A 20,667-nucleotide genomic window follows, 5' to 3' on the forward strand; every position below is an offset into this window, starting at 1 on the left:
TTTACAAAGACACCCATGCACCAGAAATAAGATCGCAACCACGAACGAGATTGCAAATCCTAAAAGTACAGTGCGTCCTCTATTACTGATGTCACTAACGTACGCATATTTAGTACACTCGAAGAGTGTTTACAGTGTGCATATACGCCGTGTGATATCGAAACGGTATGCAAGTGATCCGATTTCGTGTAGGCCTATCCTGTGCTGCGTTTCCCTCTGATACCCCCCCCCCCCACCATTTCCTCCCTCCCAGTTTTCTTGCTTGTTATTATATTCCTGTGAATACTTTACTGAATTATTACACTTGACGTTGTAATATCATTCATTCACCAAATCACGGCCAACAGGTACAAGTCGAAATATTTCTTATTCAGTTTACACACAAGTTCTTCCATTTAACCCCCCCCCCCCCCAAGGTATCATACGTATAAAGAACTATTCATTTTTCGATATTTCACCCGGCATTGACTAAAATTTTATACCTCCCTATTAGCTACTTTATACATATATAAGGCCGGAAATCATTCACCGTATCAGTTAATTGGTCGATGGGTTAGCTTCCTGCAGTGTGTGAAGCCAACCAGTGATGCGTGGAAAGATAAAACTGTACCGTACCAGGGCATTCTTATTTCAAACCCGCAACAATAGAGCCCGGACTGTTACCAACTTAACCGTATATAGCTCGGTGCAAAGTGCGCACACTGGACTGAATTGTATGTTGGACGCACATACCAGTAGCTTAGTAAGTACAGTTCGTAAACACTTTATAGAACTGACTATATCCAGTTACAGGATTTTATGATATTGTGCAGGTTTGTGAATATATTTTTTTACTTACGTCACACTTTAGCGATATTTACCTTGGTATGGTGATGAACACTCTGTCGGGTTGACTTCAGCAGTGTACATTAAAGAACAGCAAATGTACAAGGGATTATATATATATATTCACGTGGCTGGATCTATGGGAATACATACAAAGGTAAGAATCTATGCCTATTTTTTTTATAATAAAAGTTAAAATCTTTGATTATTAAGGAAATATTTGCTTAACTTACTCGTCAGCGTGATTTACTGTTTATGTGTGAGGAATGAGAATGCAAACAGCAACAGACCAGTCTATAACATTGAAATCATAACACTCTTATAATTCAGGGTAGATCTTTATTGCGTCACCACAACGGCTTTAATTGTTGATTAATTTGTATTCCGTTCAGTTGAAACTGATTGTCCAAGGAAATGTTTCTCCTTGAACAAACCTTTCGTGGGTAACATACAGGTACTAATTGAAAATAATGAATAGTGTCAACATCATACCACGTACGCAATAACACAGAAACGTGGTAATTTCTGTATGGCGTGACTGCGACTTTCGTTTTTCTTCAGTTAGAGGAGTTTTGTTACAGTAGGCGAAGGAGCAGTGACATCTCCACGTCGTTCGGTCGAATCCATGGAAAGGGTGAGGAGGGTGGAAGGGAGGGTGGGGGGGGGCACGTTCTTGTGACCGTCAGTATACGCTCATTGCTGATAGCTTCGATCCACTGACAGCAATATGCCAGTAAATCACCTTAACTTAACCGACAAATATGGATATTTTTCAAGTCAGGGGCCAATGGGTGCTCGGAGAAGGTGAGAGGGGGTGAGGGGGGGGGGTCTTTATTAGCCACACGCAATTCCTTTTACGTTCCTGCTGCCAACTTGCTTCAGCAACGGTTGCCCGATAAAGACAAGTATCTGTCATAAACTTCATGTGAGGTGTAAACGGGCATACAGCATAGCGAGATGAATAGCTGCCTATTTGCAAAGTAATACATCATAGGGCTCAGCCAACTACGTGTTATGAACGTCATACGTTGACAATGAAGGCAGGTAATGGCAACTCACTTTCGATCAAGGGCAACTTATCAACTGTTAAAGAATTTGCTATGTACCAGATGAGCGAGCTGCCACATGGATAACGGTTCACAAACGTACACACTATTATATATAGTGAGCCCCGCTTCGTGCAGGGGTGGCTGTGTGGTTTATGAGTATATAAAATTATATATATATATATATATATATATATATATATATATATATATGCTACGTACCAATCTGTGTACTGTAGTATGTAATTACTTGTGGTGTGTTTCCTTTGATTTGTTAAGAAGTCAACGATGCTGGGGTATGCAAGAAATCAGTCTTTATTTGTACAGTTTACGATATCTGTCGAAGTTGGCCATAACAGCAACGTAACTTTTTTATGTCATGGTAGTTGACACTTGTGAGAACTCGACAGGTACAGGTGCATGCAGGACCTGTGGTTGATTCGGTGACGACTATAGAGATTCGACGATCGATGATGGGGTCAAACTACAGTAGGTCCTTCGTAGGGGCCCATGGAGGGGGTGGGGAAGAGTAGATATGATAAAGGTCATCACTCCTTGATCTTGTGATTATGTCACATCATATTTGTATGAATATACGGAACGTATACAAACTCATTGCAATGATATTTTCCACATGTGGACGATATAGTGGTGGAGCAACAAACCCAATTACCATGTCACTATCTTACAGAGATATTTTTTAATATATATAATATACCCTCCCCCTGCACCCCCCACCATATGCCCTTTCGGCTTAAAATGGGAGATATCAAATGGGTATGTCTTCGGTGATATATAGTTTAATGTTTGCTCTTTAGTGAAGTCGTGGTGGTACAGTAGTAGCATGACCGTATGGACATATTAATTAACCGGGAACTCTTCAACCTCCGGGACTCTGCGAACACTAGGGGGCTCCTTGATGTCAACGTTGGACAAGCTTACTTCTTCTAGACTGCCCACTGCGCACTTAGATGTTCAACAGTCTTCTTTCCGTCTACCCCCACCCCTCACTATTTCCCTTTCCTGCTCTGTAAAGAAAATAAAAACTATTTGAACGTTAGTGTATTAATGAAAACAGGATATGACTCGGCCATATATATGAACAGGGATAGCAATTTCTCTCTACGTAGATGTATGCGTTTGTGTGTGTGTGTTTATATTGTATTATGACATTTTCGGGTTAGGCGGTCAACGTATAAACCGACCACATAATATGCAGGGTCAAATAGCAGTCAGACGCCAAACCACATGAGAGCATAGTTAAAGTGAAATGGACAGAAGAGATTAAAAGAATACTGACGACTAAGGGGGGAAAACCAAGGGGGAAAATGGAAAATTTGAAGTTTAATTCATTTCATGGTTCGTCAATTAGTCCTTCATATGCAATGTTTAATATAGAGGGAGAATGATATTTTAGGAGTGAAATGGTGCGATCCGAGGCATCTTTATACGATATATAATGTAGATATTTAGTGATATGTCTACATGGAAAGTTGTGCCAAAAACTACTTTAATTTGTTTTCATTTATTTGGTGAGGGATTGAAAATGGACAAGGGAGGTACATCTCCCTCGTAGATCCGAATCACTTGTACATTATCTAGTGTAGTGTGTACTGTGTTTACTTTGTGGCTAAGAATAATACAATAGCAAGTATCTCTCAAACGGAAGAAGATATTTCCCATTACAATGTAATTCATTACAGGTTATCGATGCCATAAACAAATATATATATATATATATATATATATATATATATCGAATAGTGAAGTACAGTTAAGAATGTGTACAGTAAAACCGGAAGTATTTTAATTACCCAATTTCCTTATTAAGTGTAATTATAATACTATACTATACAGGTGTCTGTGCGACGAATTGCTGAGCATCAAATGGAGTAAATTAACATGGTTCCTCATTAATATTGATCTATTATTTTGAAGGGGGGGGGGGGGGTTAGCTCGGTATAGGTTAGGTAAAATTGTGTACCGAATTCACACAAAAGTAGTACTGCAATAGGCACACCCTGGAAGAACCTATAAAGAAAACAAAGGATCATCACGCAGTTTTCACCATCCGGGTATACCTTATAAATATTAGTTCGTTGCTGATAATCAATGCATTACCCCCAATTTAACAATGTTTAAAGGAGTCTATTGACTTCAGATACTGATGAGTTTAAGCATTTATTACTTTCGGATTCTACCGAAGCACTGATATACCGGCGTAGTCTGTACCAAGATAAGCTATTCCACTTGAACACGCTATGAATCGGCGCGTACAATCATGGTGTATTTTTCGTGATTTTGGCTCCAGTTGTACCCCTTTAAAAAGCTGCTTGCTGCCATTCAAAGATCATACTCTTTATCCTGCAGGGAGATTACCAGAACAGGCTGTATTATTGAGTCTATGGGCATTAGATTTAGACCAGGTGAACCCTTCTGTTTGTCCCACGACCTCACCATTGTTAGATCAGGGAGTTGTTATGGAACTCCCTGGTTAGATTCAGTAGAAGACAATGTACAGTCCTTCATATTCACGGCACGGTACAACACAGTACCGTCTGTATCCTGATAGTTCAACAGTGCAATGGACCATTCTACAATGTAACGACCTCATCCTTGTTGTGTCCAGTGCAAGACATCACACATATTATTACATATTATTATTATATATATTATATATATATATATATATATATATATATATATATATATATATATATATATATATATATATATATATATATATATATATATATATATCAGCTACTGTGTAATAGTATCCTGATAGTTCAACAGATTACCGGAGTGTATCGTGCTTTGCCTTGCAAAAACTTCCTTATTCATGTTAGTATCATTATATGTGTATCTGATGAAAGTTTAATAAATATGTTCGATATCACATTCTGCTTTCAATCGGTCGGCTGGAGTGAAAAGTGGGTTGTCCATGCATTGAGTCACAATGTTTAAACTGTATCTTGTTACCGCGTATTACACTTTAACGTCACACAAGATACATCATACAGCATATATCATATTACAACCAATGTGACGGCACACATCATGTCCATCACTGAGACTTCTAAAAGGTCTGAGATAAAATACACACATCTTTATCTATATCTGAGAATATTTTGGAATTAATGGGTAGAATTTATAAGAAAGTATTTTTGAATTTGTACGCAATGTTGATAAACTTCAATGATTTATGACCTCTAACCGTAACATTGAAACATTTTGACAATAGACCACCGTGACAACTAACTATTATAAGCTTCGTGAGGGAATTGAATTAGCTTAGGTACAAAGAGGGCTCGGTAACCCGTTTCATACCGAGCTGTTAGTTATAGTGAAATATTCTCAATCAATATACCGTTACCAAACCTGCAAATCATGCAATTATACAGTGTTAGGCGTAGACATTGTTCACGGTTTGATAAATCACTTTCTGACAGGATTTTAAACGCAAGGAATCATATATAGTACTTATTATTGTGGCTTTATAAACACTTTGCTATGGGTTGAAGCCTTGAAGGGAGATCCCCTTCCCTCTCTCCTAACTTCTCAGTTATTTGCAATGATATAGATACCTGTTCACTATATATTTAGAATTCGGTTATTAAGTCCACTTTCAAGGATATTTTCGACTCTGGATTTTCTTTCCAAGTCTCCCTCCTCTCCGCCTTCAAACATATCCCCGTCCTCTTATAAATATTACCAAATACATATCTGTATAATATAACATTGTTTTATGCTCAGTTAATAAAACTAATTCGGTGCTCTTTGCAGCTTTTAAACAAATTGCTCTTGGACATTACACTAATTACTCGACTGTAGAAAGGCTTAACGTAGAAGTATAGCCTTCAGTATCTATTAGGCTATTACAGGATGGCGGGACTGAGAACAACAGGCTTATCGAAACTCTGTCAATAAACCGTCTAGTGTAAGTGTGATTACGAGATCATACACACATATGTCCGTTTATGAGTCCTTCAATTATTCTTGTACGTTCATGTGCTGAATCCATTGAAGGAAAGAAAAAATACAAGCATAGGCTTTTCGTCACTGTATGCACCCATTCTGCGAAACCTTTATATATGCCCCTCCCAGAACAACTATGTTTAGTACGGGTAAATAAATAACAGAAATATACAAGCGGGTATTTTAGTAAGATTCGGATTCAAAAGGTTGCCCTATGTTCGCAACAAACTTGATTTTTCTGGGAATTGGACTGACAGTATCCTGTCAGGGAAGACACTATCCGGTAGAGTATCGCTCATACTTAAATATGACGTCACGGTAATTTGGCTGAGGTCATCTATGATACGTTCATCTCCCGCCTCTTACATGTTCATGATTAGTTGGGTTAGGAGAGGCATCGTTGTAATTAGTAACGTAACACGTTTGGATCGTATTGGAATAGCATTGCCTTCGTTATGTAATTAACATTGCTTCATCACGTCAGTTATACTAGCATAACAACCCTCAACAAAACAGCAGCCAAACAATCTATAAGCACTGAAATTTGTTTTACATTCACAAACATTAAACGATTAATTTTCAATCAGGTAAAGTGTGACGGCGTATATTTTTTTCGCTTGTTTAGGGTGACGTTATCACCAAACACAATACGTGAAAAAAATTCCAGCTTATTGTTGGCTAAAGTAGTTACTCTAACATGCTGAGAACTCATTCCTACTAATTTCAAGTTCTCTTTCAAATGCAACTGGTTGGGAAATTTAAACACTATACGATAGTACCAGTGTATGTAAAATAACTATGGTCTCTGTTTTGGGTAAATCTGAGGTAGGCGATGCTACTCTATGTTTTCGTTGATGATCAACCCTAGACAAATGAGGAATTCCCGAATTAACCGTTCTTTACTTGCCAGGCTTTATTAGTTTCCTGGTTGTTGATTCCTTGCCGTAGACAAACGGAATTTATGCGAGGTGAAAACCTTGTAAACACGGTATATCAAGCAGGAACACATGTCTGGATCTTATATCTGGGCATGTAATGCCGAAATTGAATACAAGAAGCTGGTTTATGACCATGTGAGCATGACATAAATCCAGTTTGATCTTAAATCATTTAATTATTAAAAAAGACCTGTGGTGAGTACAACAACCCTATTAAAAAATGGTGGAGATCATAGGTCAAACTGTGGAAGCCTTGTAAACAGGATATCTCAGTGGTAAACCTTTGATGACTAATACTGGGATTCATGGTTCACAGAAATATTAGTCAATGCCCATGGATCTTAAGCATTTTATACCTTAGTGTATAAGTAACTTCACGATGGAAACGATGTCAATTTGAAATCACAGTAATTCAAAAATATTCATTTGGGTAAGGAATCACTAAGCATTTTGGCTTTCTGATTTGAAATGTGGTATGGTCCTTTTGACCAAACATGAAATTCTTATACAGTATTGTCTAAGGAGAGAGAGAGGGGGGTTGTTCAATCTAAGTAAATTATGATTTCCTTCACTATTTTATATATTTAAACTGGAATACTTAATAGTTTACCGACATTAGAGAAAAATTGATACATCCTCAAGATTTTCTGCTGCAACAGTTAACTAAGCACAAAATCTCATAATTTACCAAATTCCAATGTCATTTAATGCATTGTATGTGTTAATGCGGTAGGCTACTATATAGGCTAAGTATCATTTTCGGTTTTGTTGACTGTCGTGATGTGATGAATACAAAGTAATCGAAAGTGCATATGGAAAATCCAGAAGGAAACCCCTCCCAGCCGTTACTTGCCTGTAAATAGATTACATATGCAGCACAAGAGTAGTTTTCAAGCTAACCCTGGCTGAAGTTCGTACTGCATGTATACCTCAGCAGACAAACAGCAAGGAGATTTCTACTACATACAGGGAAGTAAAATCAGCATAAGTTTCACATCTTCATTTAGACCGGACCATTAGAGAGTTCGTAAGGTTTGACTTCTGCAAACCTCCAATGAGCTTTCACCTATACCAAATAGTGCAGCAATTTTACTTATCATTTCGGTGATCTACCATGCATATATAACCTCCATTTGAAGGTAAAGTTCTCAAGATTAAGTACTCTGATGTACCTCTGCTGACCCCAAATGACCTTTGACCTCCAACCAACATAATAGGGTTCTTGTAGTAACTATAAGAAAGACACATACTTAATATGACGTATGTGATAAAACAAGTTTTTATCGAGTCCATACTGCCTAGAAAGAAACATCGCAAAAGAAGTTAGAGTTCCAAATTTAATTAAAATGATATAGTGAAGTTTGTTACTCTCACTCACTGAAATTGCTATCGTTCACGGCTATTTGAATGCTCTCTCATGGAAACAGCAGGTCCCACCCAGGACCATTCTCTTTAAGCTTTGTCCCACCTGTGATCTTCCTTCGAAAGTAATTCAACTTGTTCTATAAAAAAAGAACACATTCAATGCCTGTTACTTCATAAAATCGTCTTATATCCAAACGACGTTAAGTCATATTACTCCGCTTATGTTGTATAAGACTTGCCCAGAATTTTCAATAGGAGGTTGTAAATGAGAACAGAATGCATTATCGATGCACTTGCAAACGAGTGCCAATTATTACAAAATAATAATTCTGCTAAGCCAACAGAAAGTGCCAAACTACACTTTGAATTATAAACTAGTACCTCACACTTACGAACAATGGAGCATTGTTCCCAGGAATCGTGTCACCGCTGTTGACATTGATAACTCTTATAGATACACAAGTATACTTGTCATTCTAAGGAAATATAAGTGATAAGGTAACGTCTTTCATTTCCTGCACATCCTATTTATCTGTTTATATATTCACATAGACAGCTCTAATTATATCCCTATTCGGGTAATAGGTCATACTGTTACACACTTATATACATTGATGTTGTAGACTACAGTACGTCAATTATTTTGTACAAGGAAAAGCTTTCCAGTTATTGTCTTCAACGCACGAAAAAACCGTTGTGATGATGACACAGTGTACAGGTACATTTTGTTATTTTATATACGATGTCTAGGCTGTACAGCATTTGTACACATTTTGTTTCAAATTATATATGCCTATAGACTAGGCCTGTATTCTTACTCATTTCTTTATAACTTATAGTTACATATCCGTGCAGTGTGGTACATGGTATAGGCCTATGGTATATGCCTCAAGTACACTATCCTCTATATAGGTTTGCTGTTACAGATATATTTCTCTGTTGTTCCTTCAAGAAAATCTCTTATCATAGAATACTGTAGGTATACCAGCCTAAGCTCTATACAAGTCAACGGTAGGATACATACGCGGTCTTAAACGTGTGGAGCATGCAGCTCTTTGCGTTTCATTTCTAGCATTACATAAGTATGGTCTATACAGTCATGTTCATGTTCAATTAGATTCATTCACGAGGTAACTGTTCAAAGGTCCAATGAGCTGAAATTGAAACTTAATCAAACTTCTAGTCCTCGACTCCACATGTGCAAAGATTTATGTGTAAGATACATTGCAGGATTAGGATTGCGGTCAGTGATTTGGTATTTAAGAGAAACGAACGTTTTGGAGGTTAATCATGCTGTACAGTTTGTCCTGCTACTAGTAACTCGAGGGTCGTAAAATAATCTACAGAAGTGTCTTAATGTGACTCCAGTGGCAACCTTGTTTTGAGTTATACACGGTACGGTAGGTTAGTTAACATGTTGACCAAGAGCAGAAACCTACTTCTAAATGAATTCACACTAAATGCCTCCATAACTGCAACATGCGAACTACTATTAAGGTTTGGGCTTTGATGAATTTGTTCGATACTAAAATCTCATAACAATATAGAGCCCTAGTTGGACAATCGTCGATTCTCATGCTAAATCATGACGTTCAGGGTAAAAGATGTTTTTCTTTTCTTGTCTCAAGTTTATTTACCTATTTAGTTATTTAGTTGTTTAGTTATTTTTGTCGTAAATGAATTTCCAGTTGCAACATTTAAAACGTTATGAGAAAGTGAAAGTAAGGATGTGCGTTTGTGCGCGTGTTTGTGTGTGTAGGAGTGGAGTGGGTGTTATAATTCGAGCTGATTTTGTTTCTATCTAAGAATAGAATTTAGGGGATCTTTTTGGAGAGGGGTAGGAGAGGGGTTGGCGTTTGGATTGAGTGACGGATTTATCTCTAGGTCAATGGCTTCCCTCTTTATCGATTCCCTAATTGACATAACCAGTGAAATACAATTGACAACGTGCACACAGACCAGGTCAGTCAAAAGTCTATCCTGCCAGTTGCCAATGGTCACATTAAATTAATTGCGCATCTGAACACGATGCCCGTCAACACAGTTCACCTCCAAGTGGCTGTCTGAATCTTTACAGCAAATGAAATGAGACATTACGAGAACTGAATATTTTTTTTGGGGGGGGGGGGTGGTTGTTATACATCCAAGTTAATAAAGCAATTCAAGTACATAATCCTCGAGTACATAATCTTGCATGTTTAAATTTGTTTCAAAAGCCATTGACACTAACGATATAAGTCTGCAATCAAGCAAACTTTATAATATACACCATCGTAGTCTGCATGAGTCTGCACGAGTCTGCAAATCAACTTAAGCCAATCACAGACAATAAACACGTTGCAACGAGAGTGACTGCAGCTTATGCTAGAGCTGAATTTATAACAATGGCCACTTTATGATGAATAAAATCACCCCTTGCATGCTTCCTATAAGGAGTCTTAACGTGCAATCAAACAGAAATCCAAATATTTTGCCACAGTAAAATACAGTGTTTAAGAATTTCTTTTATTAAAATAGAGCTACACTTCTCAATTATATCGAAAAAATTAAATGAATTGTTGCAGTTTATATCCTATATTTTACATGAACTTATATTTTGTGTATATTGCTTTAAAATTGTATTTTATTGCTCATTTGTATAAATCTGTTTATATTTATACTGGAAAAATTAGTTGAAAGTGAAATTGAAATGAACCAGACGATGTAGGTATAATGACACTGGTCTGTAGTCTGTGAAGATCACGTGATAAAGACTACTGTGTTGCCATTAGAAATGTTACATATATCAGCTACTGCGCGCTACAAACTTTAAGGACACTTTGGAGCATGTAAGGATATTTCAAATAAAATAAAGTAAGTACCAAAGAAAAGTTCGCACTGAAATAGCCCTGTTACTTCCGCTATTAAATCGTTGTTATGCAAATATACTTTAGGGCTCTTAAAATTGGTGTTCATTCTTGCTTTACGCACACTACATACCCTTGAATGCAAATACTGTAGCTAATCTCGCATTAATATATGCGAATTTCTGATAAGGATCTCTGTACTGTGCATTATATGTAACATTAACATTTCCGATAAGACTTATTGCAAATTAATGTTTATGTATATCTCTAGGAAAATTATAAATCTATATGACGGATGACTGTTAGCAAAAAAAAAATGAAAAACAAACAACAACACACCATTAGCAACAGGGAGCCAATGGAAGCGTGAATAATAAATACACACATGTGTGTTTTAAGTAGTGTGCGGTTTACATCTATACCTGCTATTAAAAATCACAAAATGGAGATCATGAAGTCATGTAAGATAAGTGTAAGGACTTTAGTAATGTATGTACAGTAAAATCAAGGTCATATTTCATATGAACTTCGTCATATATATTCTGTAATTAGCTAACTTTCCATACGATATTAGATTTGTCACCTACTGTACCTTTAAATTGATGTCTTTATGACAACCTTCGTCAAAGTTGCATGTGTATATGGTATACATCACTCTGTACTATATACCTATAGGTACATCAACTTCAGTTTGTAAATGTATTGCGCGTAAGCATGTATTACACATAGCGCAAGGTAGTACTATACTTTGAAGAATGACACAGTGTGCTTAAGAGTGAGAAATAAAGACAGCAACACAAATGACGAATGACTTTTACGCCTCGCAAGTAACTTATGAAATAGTAGTTTTATACGAGTTAAATTGAAGAATGAATATTTCTAGATGATGATAACAATTATGCAACGATCTGGTTTTTCGCTTGTTCGCAAACTTTCGCCCCGATATTATCTTCATTTAAGTATTTGTGAAAATGCCAAATATTTACTTTAACTTTCATTTTCCAGTGAATTTTCTATATAGAGTGCAATCGTCTTTCTGTAATTTGAAGAAGACAATGTACCCCTTTAAGGAATGACAAAACTTCGAACAATTTTAGCAGAGAACAGCCATTAGAAATATGTACAAGAACTTTAACCATATGTTTTTATGATAAATATAGGTTACCACACTATCACTGCTATTTAAAAGTCATAAGCCTCTTTATTCTACTACATATGAACATATGTACGACAACTACCAGAATGTAACCTAAGGGCGCAAATGCTTCCTTATCAAGTAAACAGTGATATATGTGAAACAGTCTGGCCTTCTTCTCGACTAATGTGCTTGAATGCGCAGTTTCTAAGACACATTGCTACGACACAAGTAAAAGTACTTCTCTATACAACAAAGACAAGAGACCCAATGGGTTAGTATATAGTGACTGAGTAATACATGAAAGTATGAACTGTCCTAATGCTCGCTATGAGTAAATCACTTCAGAAATTAACAATAGTTAATGCCTCAAAACCAGGGTGTCATAAGTAATGTTCAAATTTCCTGTAAACATTGTAGTTCACCTACTGCTGCGTCATATAACGTTACGTTCTGCCTTGCGCAATCAAACCTATTTTCTCTCATGGTTAAGAAAGATGCGGAAACGTTAACATCAAGGAATGAGTTTATGTTATTGCACGGAAGTCACTTATTAAGCCAATGTTGAAACGCCTCTGCTATAAATAATGAATGGAATTGCTATGAGATCTTAGTATCGCATAAGCATATATTAATATAGCTACAAAATACGTACAAAGAATGATTTTAGACGAGATGGAGGGGGCGCGAAGATGCCTGGGGGATGGGGGCGGGATGGGCGAAAAGAGATTGAACTATGTTTATACGTTCTGGCCTGGATAAATGACCTCAACTGAGATGTACAGTTAGTTTATATTAGAACCAGGTTGTACTCCGTATTTGTGATTGCCAAGGACCACGGCCGTCTGTTCGTGTGACGTCATAATTTGAACGGCATATTATACGCTGTTTACAACAGAATAACAGTAAGCTGTGACGTAAAGACAGAATAGCCAGCATGTATATATGAACTGATGCATATTAAGCTTTAGATGCTATAAAGCCTGTTTAATTCTTCCTGCACCAACTCAACTAAGCTTTAGTGTTTAGTGTAACGATTCGACTGACCAGCTTTGTTAAGTGTATAGCAGTGTATAAGACTATGTGAGTGAATCTTTAATTATCCCTGAGTGCTCTTATTTGTACGTTTCCAACTACAGCGGATATGGTTGTGTTAAATAGACACCAGAATTGCTTCTTAATGGCAATTGTGCTCCCGTTAGTACCGTGTCATTGACAAATACTGAAACACTTAGGTCAGGACATCGGTTTGACCAATAACATGCAACAATAAACTACAAACCAGTACATAATCTGTAACAGAGTTGGCTAGAGTGCGAAGCGATCATACGTGTTCTTGTAATTTGAGGTATTGTTGTACGCTTATATATATACAATCCGGCTACATAGTTCATATTATGAAATATTTCACTAATTCGTGCTCTCATAGAAGAAATTAGATTTCAAATTAATGTCACTTGACTTATTAAGCACAAGAGTGAACAGATGTCTATAGTCCCTTCTCTTGGTTCGCGCAAAAGGGCGTTGAAGAAATTTCACATCGATCGAGAGAAAAGTATTTCGTATCTAAATCAAAGAATCTGAATGCATCGATTCAGCATATATGATTAACGTTGCTATCACACGTTTGTAATTGAGAAACTCCACCAGCTTCTATACACAATGCATAATACTCCCATAGAGAAAACACATTCACTAAATGATGGGAATTTCTCGCTGTCCTATTTGAAGATTCGTGTATTTGCTATGAGCAAACTCTATATAAATAGTGTCAGTTTATGTGCAACTTTCTAGCTGAATCTAGCTATTAATTGCATGTTACAGCTATATACATTTGTGTGGCATTTTGTGCCCCCCCCCCATATTCCCCTCCTTGAATCTTACTGGGTCGTGAAAGTTCCATCATTGAAACATAATATCTCACTTACCATCAATGTTTCCCCAGGGAATTATTCAATGAGCCCTATATACAAACTGTACAACGCAAAAACACATTATTACATTAACTTTGTGGGACACACTTTTTTCTATTCATGTTTAATCATATATTAAACGGTGATTAAAAGGAACAAACAAGTGATTGTTACAAACAAGTTTATGAGTGAATATTGCATGTCCGCTTCAGAGAGACACAAATTTACAACCTGGCTCAATATACAACTCGATATGCAGGTTCTCATATACTGATCGTACACGGTCATACTAATATTCTGCACTGCATCCATGAACAGCTCATGTCGATACCATGTTGTTATATATTCTTCCAATGTTCATTTCATATTCATGTTTTAACTTTACGGTGCACCTTTGTGTAAACAAGATGTCTGGCGTTTCTGTAAATTTTGTTTGGAATATTTATATACTTTTCTGAGGCCTATGGAAACACGGAGTGTAAATACAGTATCACAGGGGAGTGCTGGTATATAAGTCTGCACACCTCTTCCAACTTCAACTGAGGGACTCGTGAGTAATAGGTAACTATATTTGTATAGTTTATATAGGGGCAGTAGAATCATTAGCCAGGTCGGGGTCGAGGACAAATGTCACCGGATCCCCTTTTTGAAGCCTCAGTTATTTCTTAAGTTCATTTTGTAAATGGAGATACATTCTTCTTTATCTATATTTCCCCTGGCCTCCTGAACCCGAGTAGTACCCCACCCCCCTGGATTGCACTCTTTCCCCCCGTTTACCACACCTACATAGGGTTATTATCATCAAACTGATTCATAAACAGCATTCCTTCACTTTTTCTGAACCGATCCTTTCTTTCTCACTGGAAACTAAGTTTAGAAAGGACTAAAAGTTACATTATCTTGTCAGGTAGGCTGAAACACCAATTACCAAGCATGATCGATTTGACATTTCTCAACTGGATCCACTCTCAACCCACAATCCACTTACATCGAGACTGTAACCATATAATCATGTCGAAGTCAAATCAAGCGTCAAAATCACGAGTACCTTTGAAAGAGAATACATAATCTACACATGATCCGGTTAGAGGGTGCTGAACGATCTCCTGAGTTTGCTGTTTACAAGTGATCACATGATCTTATTAAAGGTTGAAGTCATAGCCTTGTCGTATGACGTCATATTTCACAAACGGTACAAATAACATATATGTCGACATGATACTTTCTTAATGAACAGTTTATCATGCCGTAGACGCAATGGTTTCGTTACACGCACGAATGTGTTCAATTGTCTATGCACACTACATTATTGTTTACGTCTTCGACTGTCCATCGTTACCAAGCATCTGAACGGCTTCAGTTTTTCTTTACGTTTCCCTACGCGCAGGGTTGGGCATAAACTGTATTCTAGTTTGTAAACAGATACTTTCTAGTTTGTTGTTAGAGACACAAAACATGTGTAACATCGATGAAGCTTCCTGTGCCTGATAATTAGTAAGGTTAATGTTATGCATTTAGTCATAACCTAACATATGGACATATGACTCCTACATACAGATGTATATACCTACATACACCTTAATTGAATTTGCATATATGAAGGTAATACAAGCCAAAGGTTATTGCTGTTTTACTACTTGAACTGCCTTAATGTGGATGTATATACTTTTTTTTTGATAGCGAAAGGAATGATTTCATTATTCTGTACCGAATAGTTCACAACTTCATGCATCTACAGCATGGGTGAAAAACGAGCATTGTTAAAAATTTTTATGTTGTTAACTTTTTTGTTAATCTTATTACTGCAACAACAGAGCAACTACTTTAACTGAAACCCCTTTGAACGATACTCCTGCAACCCGCCCTGTACCAGCTAAACAATTAGTGATAACATCCGTTGCTCTGCAACAAGTGCAGGTGCTATTTCATCTAAAGTTAATTAATAACAGTGAAATAGTTACTTTATTCTTTATGAAAGTAAAATTTGGTATTGACGCATCGAACTCTAAAGTAATAACCACTTTATGACTGAGATTCAGTTTCTAGTAGAATCACCTGTTGCAAATGCACATAAATGAAGTTATTCAAAATTGTAAACAAAAATCTCTCACAATCTGGGTGTCAGATCCTTTTCCGTTTAAGGTGCTATTTTTAAACGCTGAATATCTTTCATGCCTTGACTTCTACCTCCAGGGATTATAGGTTAGGAAACGTCCGGTGTTTTTGACATTAAGTGACTGAATACAATCGATTGTTTACCATTTATGCGACATCTTGAACAAACCTTTTATGTAAATTGTGTTAACATGACGTGATAGACAGGGGAAACATATAAGCTTATCGAAATGGGAAAAAAATGGAGTGGTTGACCTAAAATATCAGCGCTCGATGTTTGACATTCCATGAAAGGTTATACTGAATGGACGACACATTGGCAAACGATGGGTTTCCAATCATTTCCTTGGCGTTTCTTGAAGTAATGCATTTATGTAGTTCAGCAGAATTGATTACTTTATATACACACACTGCACACACACACACACACACACATATATATATATATATATATATATATATATATATATATATATATATATATATATATATATAATTATTATTATTATTATTATTATTATTATTGCTATTATCATTTGCGACTTATTTTTGTCGTGTCAATGTATACGTTCAACGACTGCATAAGCTCTGCTACATTGCCGGAGTTCACTCAGATAATTTTGTAGAAAACTGGATGAGATGTCATAGTCGTAAAATAAAACATATGTGGCAATATATCACATATGGATATGCAGTCTGTTTGGAACACTCTCGAGTAAGATAAATTTGACAATGCATGCATAACAACGTCAATATTATTAAAAGGTTTATTTTTTATAGTTTTTATTAAGGTCAATAATTTGGGCATATATATACATATATATATATACATATATATATATATATATATATATATATTTATATATATATATATATACATACAGTAGGCAGTCTATATATATATATATATATATATATATATATATATATATAATTAGAGAAAACCAGAGAAATAAGATATGACTCATAATTGACAAATAAGGAGTAAGTTTTACAAAATATATTGGAATTTTCGGTCCCCCTGGGACCTTCGTCAGCAATACTTGGCAGTCGAATGAGAAGTACAAAATGTGACACAATGAAAGTATGACGCTAGATAAGAGTAAGTTGCAATGATGGAATTAAAACCAAATAAACCATGACTATACAGGAAGCGGATTAAGGAGCAAAGAACGGATTACATATGCTTGTAGAACTGGTAGTTGTTAAGGGGTCCCAAGTCTTTGTTGAGGCCGGTGATGTGAGACTTAATACGAAAGATCCAATCGATTTCTTTACGTTTACGTTCAGTAGTTGATTTGAAGTTCGAGGCAATTAAAATACATTTTAGGTTTTTTAGAGAATGACCATGAAGATTGAAATGTTCGGACACTGGGAATCCTGCAAAATTATCACGAATAGATTTTTTGTGATTATTAAAACGTAAGCGGAATCGGGAGCCTGTTTCACCTACATAATTGCCCTCTTTGCAAAGTACACAATAGAAAATGTAAATAACATTAATAGAATCACAAGAGAGGGAAGGGGGTCTAAGACTAAAGTCAACATTGGGAATCTTGACTACGGTGCCTGGGGTAATATGGGGGCATATTTGGCATCTAGGTTTACCGCAAGGAAAATTGCCTGCGGAGGTGGAAACTGAGCGGGGGAGTCTGGAGGAAGTGAGAAGAAATTTAAGGTTGGGGGGTTGACGAAATGCTAGCATGGGGGGTACCTTAAACGATTCTCCTACAGACTGATCGTCTTGAAATACAGCAATTGTTTACAGCCAATGCCTTAGACTTAAACGCATTTGCTCCAACCCATGTGATTTTAAACACCAGGTATCCATATTAACTGGTTATTTCTTGAACGTCGGATACCCCCTTCACTTAATTAGACAGGGTATTTCCAGGGCCGACAAGTTGAGCCGTGAGGACTTATTAAAATACAAGTCTAAAAGTCCCAACACACGCATTCCGTTCGTTACCAGTTACAACCCCCTCATCAAATCTTTCATTCGCTCCATCAAACAGGAATTTGCTGTATTTCAAGACGATCAGTCTGTAGGAGAATCGTTTAAGGTACCCCCCATGCTAGCATTTCGTCAACCCCCCAACCTTAAATTTCTTCTCACTTCCTCCAGACTCCCCCGCTCAGTTTCCACCTCCGCAGGCAATTTTCCTTGCGGTAAACCTAGATGCCAAATATGCCCCCATATTACCCCAGGCACCGTAGTCAAGATTCCCAATGTTGACTTTAGTCTTAGACCCCCTTCCCTCTCTTGTGATTCTATTAATGTTATTTACATTTTCTATTGTGTACTTTGCAAAGAGGGCAATTATGTAGGTGAAACAGGCTCCCGATTCCGCTTACGTTTTAATAATCACAAAAAATCTATTCGTGATAATTTTGCAGGATTCCCAGTGTCCGAACATTTCAATCTTCATGGTCATTCTCTAAAAAACCTAAAATGTATTTTAATTGCCTCGAACTTCAAATCAACTACTGAACGTAAACGTAAAGAAATCGATTGGATCTTTCGTATTAAGTCTCACATCACCGGCCTCAACAAAGACTTGGGACCCCTTAACAACTACCAGTTCTACAAGCATATGTAATCCGTTCTTTGCTCCTTAATCCGCTTCCTGTATAGTCATGGTTTATTTGGTTTTAATTCCATCATTGCAACTTACTCTTATCTAGCGTCATACTTTCATTGTGTCACATTTTGTACTTCTCATTCGACTGCCAAGTATTGCTGACGAAGGTTCCAGGGGGACCGAAAATTCCAATATATTTTGTAAAACTTACTCCTTATTTGTCAATTATGAGTCATATCTTATTTCTCTGGTTTTCTCTAATTATATATATATATATATATATATATATATATATATATATATATATATATATATATATATATATATATATATAGACTGCCTACTGTATGTGTACCTCTCTTATATCTGTCAAACACAATTCTAATGAGCTCTAATATTAGCACTCTAAAGGTTGCTACAAACATAGTTAACGTTGTCATGGTAACTGATGAAAATTCAACGAAACAGCAATGGACATTTATCGGCGTTTAGACAGACTGTCACTTAGGCTGCACTTTTTGATTGCTGCGTCTGTTTACGAGAAACCACTGCAGTGATTGTTGGAAACAAGCTCGATGCGTCCACATGCTGTAACATTGCGTTTGTATTCGGTACAAGAATACACTATGGAAGTATTACCATTACACTTCCATGAATAAACCCCATCAGAAAGAAGGAAAGAAATGAACAGCAACAACAGCAACAACAACAAAAACAACAAACAACAATCGGGTATAAATAACCCACAATACATTCTGCAAACTTGTTTTTTTTTCCGGCTGGAATAGTGCCAAAATACTATTTTGTTGCTCTAGCAATAGATGATAAAGACCTGTTAGTCGAAGTAATAACTACGATTCACTTGAATTCTTTGTCACATTCTGAACACAATTTTGCAGATTTGTCATGTATCAATAGCTAAAATGATTCGTCATAGTGAGAGGCGGGGGGGGGGGGGGGTGTCTGATGCGTCCTTGCTCAGTCCTCATGGAAGCTCCTGAGTCGTGGGCCTAAACGTTTGCTAGCAACTGAGAAAGGTTATCACGCTGAATTATATTTCTTTTGTACTCCCCATATTTATTTCACTCCTCGCTTACCTGTCTCCTTACAACCTAATCACTCTCGCTCTGCCGTGGCTAGAGTGGACTGGTAATCTTTTAAGCACTGTACACCCTCTTTGACCAGACCCTTTTCGTCGGTCAATGACTTTCCTTCTGCTTAGAGCATTGTTTTGTTGTTGTTAGTTCTACTCGGATTTTATCTGGTCGAATCTTACGAAACTGTTTGTAATCTAGAATACTTTCGGTGTGAGGCAGACAGGTAAGCTCTTCATTCTTAAACATCCAGACCGGGACAGATGTCCTAAACGAATGATTAGACATACATTACTAACTCACTCATAAAGCATTAGTCTTGAATCTTACAACGTAATCTTCCAGACGAGTGGAACATACGTTGTCTCATTGATATAGCGGATTCTGCTGTGTTATACGAAGAGAGTCGTTAGCAACTCAATAACCAATATGGGTTATACTAACGGCAAGTCACAAGGTCTTGGACAAGTGATTTCTTTACAGATGCTTGCACAATATCCTCAAATATGATAAAAAGTCAAACAATAGTTACACAATTTCAAACTATAAAATGGATGGGTACTGCACCTGTCCCCTCATGTAGTGTTCATACTGATATATATGTATAGTTTCCTAATTTAACAATCATCTATATGTTTAGATATTATATAGAGGATTAGAACCCACTCTTGTTTTGATTTCTTTTAGCATTGCCATTTGATTTTCGCAGCCCTGAATATTAGGGGCATTGTAAATGACATACGATGCTGGGCTTATATTGCAGTACACTTTAAAGATGCAATATATCTTTACAGACTAGCAAACAATAAAACAATGTGTACAATAAATCG

General features: G+C 36.7%; 2 long non-coding RNA genes across 3 annotated transcripts in view; one reads left to right on the forward strand and one right to left on the reverse strand.

The window, feature by feature from the left end:
• The first annotated feature begins 574 nt into the window (after positions 1 to 574).
• The window catches only part of LOC139964496 (uncharacterized), a 49,483-nt gene continuing 29,390 nt past the window's right edge, over positions 575 to 20,667 (forward strand). Inside the window, exon 1 of one of the 2 annotated variants that reach the window (XR_011791992.1) lies at positions 575 to 982. This is a non-coding gene — a long non-coding RNA (uncharacterized lncRNA). Of the gene's footprint in view, positions 983 to 8,713; positions 8,871 to 20,667 lie in introns of those variants that run through there. The other variant, XR_011791993.1, reaches the window with a different exon arrangement.
• Positions 17,147 to 19,071, reverse strand: LOC139964726 (uncharacterized). Its single transcript, XR_011792073.1, has 2 exons — positions 18,261 to 19,071; positions 17,147 to 18,204 (listed from the first exon to the last, which is right to left on the reverse strand). It is a non-coding gene; the product is annotated as an uncharacterized lncRNA (long non-coding RNA).

This window comes from Apostichopus japonicus, chromosome 23 (assembly GCF_037975245.1).
Source record: "Apostichopus japonicus isolate 1M-3 chromosome 23, ASM3797524v1, whole genome shotgun sequence".
Classification (NCBI taxonomy): Eukaryota; Metazoa; Echinodermata; class Holothuroidea; order Aspidochirotida; family Stichopodidae; genus Apostichopus; species Apostichopus japonicus.